The sequence below is a fragment of the Centroberyx affinis genome, unplaced genomic scaffold (genome assembly GCF_046629955.1).
Source record: "Centroberyx affinis isolate AG114_WGS23_722 - 3 ecotype Tasmania unplaced genomic scaffold, CSIRO-AGI_Caff_v1 ptg000255l_1, whole genome shotgun sequence".
NCBI lineage: Eukaryota > Metazoa > Chordata > Actinopteri > Beryciformes > Berycidae > Centroberyx > Centroberyx affinis.
In genome coordinates this window covers 1-4,005 of record NW_027278937.1, presented here as the reverse complement: position 1 = coordinate 4,005, position 4,005 = coordinate 1, and positions in this window count along the sequence as shown.

Genomic DNA, 4,005 nt, shown 5'->3' with positions numbered 1-4,005 from the left:
TGGTATCGTGGTAGAAAATCGGTTGAGACACAAAATAGTAGAAAGTTTTAACTCCTCAAAGTGTGGCCTGTCGCTAGGGAATGTCCGGCTTCAGCCATATAAAAGCTTGACAAAGTGTGACAGATCCACATCACAGGGATTTGTGCGCGCGGCGAGGTGAACGCCTGATGGCCATTTGCTCTCCACACACAAAACTATAGAGGTTGATTGACCGATTTATACACACACACATGCACACACGCATACACAGCAGGTTTATATCTTGCTCAAGTCACGCAAGGACAGGCATTCGGGAGAAGGTTTACGGTCCTTGATGCGCATCGGAAAGCTCCAGTGTGGCACAATCCCGTCTTCCAGATGCCAAAAAGGTTTCAACCAGCAACAGCAGCACCGATGTGAAAATATCAGCTTAATATAATCAAATCCAAAGAACGGACAGGTAGTGTTGAAGAAGGTACTGGCCAGGTGTAAGTCCAGGACGCACTGTGCTTTCCACCGCTGCATGCACAGACTTTAATTTAAGCGCAAACTGAGGCACGCCTTCCCGTGCGTCTGAGGCGCATGATTGGGGCAATTTTTACAACTCTGCTCAGATTCATTTAGACTAAATCAGGATTCGTGGCCGTGGGCGGGGGGTTGTGACAAGCCTAAATATAGAAAAGCTCTCTGACGGTCACAACTTGCGAGTTGAGTCGCCCTTAAGGTCCAAGGTATTTGTAGTATTGTGCCGCAGGTCTTGTTTTGTGTGTCTAACCCCAATGTGTTTTCCCATGCACAATTCATAACAACTCATCTATAGGCCTATATGTGCAACTGCAACTATAATATTAAACTAGAAGTTCCTATAGGAATATTATAGTAGGTACCATAGGAAATGTAAAAGGTATGAAGTACAATAAGATAATTAAAAACTCGCCAGCCTAAGTACCACAGACACACTACAAATCCCTATAGGAATATTATAATGATACTATAGCACAGTGGTTATCAACGTGGGGTCTGGGGACCACCAGGGGTCCTTGAGGGGGTTCCAGAGGGTCCCCAGCAAATTTCTGAGTTGTTAAACTTCAGCATTATTTCATTTACAAGAAGTTAACACAATTAGAGAATGTAGAAGAATGACAATTTTGATCATAGTTTCACTGTTATCTCTCTACCTGCAATGCATATGGAATTCTTGACAAAATCATATCGAACAATAAAGACAATCTCAGATTTGGGTTCAAGAGACAAACTCTCATCAAGTGGGGGGTCCATGGCCCTAATGTGGACTAAATTAGGGGTCCTTGATATGAAAAAGGTTGAGAATCACTGCTATAGCAGATATAAAATATGCCATAAAGCCAAAAAGTAAAAGTAAAACAATGTCTCTAAACTCACTACTCAGTACCACAGGCACACCATAAGTCCCTATTAGAGCAATGTTAGTGATTTCCACTAGGGAACGAGAAGTAGTGGGTGGGAAAAGTACCTGCAGAACTTTCTGTCTCTTTGTAGCCTATTTGATGAAGTTTTGAGGCGGAGTAGTCATCCTTTCCTGAGCAGATAAATGACCCATATGGGATGAGCTGGACTACTTTCAGCTTGTCTGAGAGTGGGAACAAAAACAGCATTAGTATCTGCTCCCCAGAGTTTTTAGCCATCTTTTATCTCCACACCTATTCTGTCCTTTTCCCTGTTTGGCCCTGTAAAGTTATTTACAGGGATCCATCTGTGTAACTGTGTAACTAAAGCATCCATTTAATGAAACTAATTGTCATTTTAAAACACAGAATACAGAAGTCAAAGGCAAGGCTGCTTTATAAAGGTGACTGCCCTGCCTCTTGGTTTTAACCAGGCAGATCTAGATCTTCATCAGGGACTGTGTGTCTCCGGCCTTGAGGCAATTGCAAAAAGGCTAGAGGTGTGGTACCTCTGATTGCAAATGCAAGCTCATTTCCCACCTAGGTTTTACCAGCCACCTTGTGTGGATTTCTATTGATTGCTCCTCCCGTTAGAAACCCACGTATTACACCTTGGAGAGAGAGAGGAGCAATAAGGTTGTGGACACAGCTAGTGACTTCTGTAATAACCCGATGAAGGTGAAAGAAAGGGAGACATAGGGTGATAAGTGGCGGTTTTGAGAGTGTCTTATGCTAATACTGCACATATCACAGGGTGACAGGGAGGGCTATATTTCTCTCCCGGAGAATACTGCTGAATGTGATTAATTTTTCTATCTGCACCGCATTATTTCACCTAAGCCCTACATCAAAGTTTGTTCCGTGCTGTCGCAAGGTCTTTGGGTGGCGGAGTGTGTTAGAGAAAAGAGAGAAAAGAGAGAAAAGAGAAGAGAAAGGGAGAGAGACAGTCTCTGATATCACATTAATTATTTCTTCACTCCTCCAGCTCTTCAGCAGTGCCACAGCACAGGCGTATAGCTGTAGAGTGACTGCTGAAAGGAACATTCTCCAAAAAAACAAATCAAAAGTGTTCTAGTGTGGATAGCAGTGGCTTTGCTGTCAAAAATAAACGCAAACAATGTCTTGATGTGGTGATATGTATAGTGGCAATGAGCTCTGATCTGATCCGTCTGTGTTCCAACTCAGAAAAAACACAGACACACTCGACAGAATCGCTCAAGGAGGGAAACACATACATGCATTTAATATTCACTGGATCTTAAAAACTCCCCAACCTGCCACCCGCTTTCCATCCTCCATCCGATACCCCAGGTGTCTGTACAAGCCGGCTAAAAATAAACATTGGAACCGGAGTGAAACGCAACAAACCTCTCTGTGATTTGGAAAATGAGGAAATAATAGCTGGATGCAGGAGGTGAGAGGGGGAAAAAAAAAAGACTCCCGTGAGGCCCGGAGAGCCGAGACAGCGGTCGTCATGGTGCCGTCACAGGACCAGACCTGCTGCTCTTTCCGCTGGGATGCATTGATCCTGGTCATTCATCTGTGCTTCCATCTCGGATGCACGCACGCAAGCACACACACACACACACACATAGACTTGACTTTGCATGCATTATTCCAGGAGTTCACAAACTTTTTCCATGTCAAAGACCCCCCAAAAAGATACACTTTAGACCACACATCCCTATCTGATAAAGGTTTTGCCTTTAAGAAGATTTTTGCTGTCTGTCTACACTGCAGATGAGAAGAGAACAGTGTGAAGTCAATCCTCTGATCAGTGTATTCATATGTACTGTCATTATTTTCTCACCCCCATGTCATTTGTAGAACCACAAAACACACACTGATTTAGACCCTGTAGTTCCTTCTAACAAACTACAAGTTAACAGGGCCATCTTGTCACATACTCAAATGAAAAAAAAACGTAAGTCCATCAAACTACTGCAAACAGCTCATGCAGCATAATGCAAGTGTTTTTGTAGCTGGCAGTGTTGGTGCAAAAGTTCAACATTTCTGCCATTATCTCCTATATTAAAATATTGGAGATACTGAGATACATATTTGACTTTTGGGCCCACTTTGCAATCGTTTGGCTACAAAACACTTGAATTATGCTGCACAAGCTGTTTGGAGACATTTGATGGATATTGTATGCTTTTTTGGGCAGTATAATAAGATCTCCTTTTCCAATATGGTCATCTCCTAAATAAAAATATTGGAGATAATGAGATAAATATTTGACTTTTGGGCCTTCTTTGCAATCACTCGGCTACAAATCACTTGAATTATGCTGCACAAGCTGTTTGGAGAATTTTGATAGACATGCTTTTTGAGCTCTATGATAAGATGGCCCTTTAACTTCAAATAGTTTGGGGGAAGGCTGAGGTGGAACTACAGCGCGGTTTTGTGGTCCTACGAACGTCAGTGGAGTTTCAAATTAGATAATAATAATGAGGAGATAATAATGCCTGAATTTTCATTTTGGGGTGAAATAATTGCTGAATTCTTCCCTCAGGACTGATGGACCCCAGTTTGGGAACCACTGGCTTAGCCCATTTTTCTCTTAATGAAAGCGAATCAATTAGACATGTTGACTACAGTA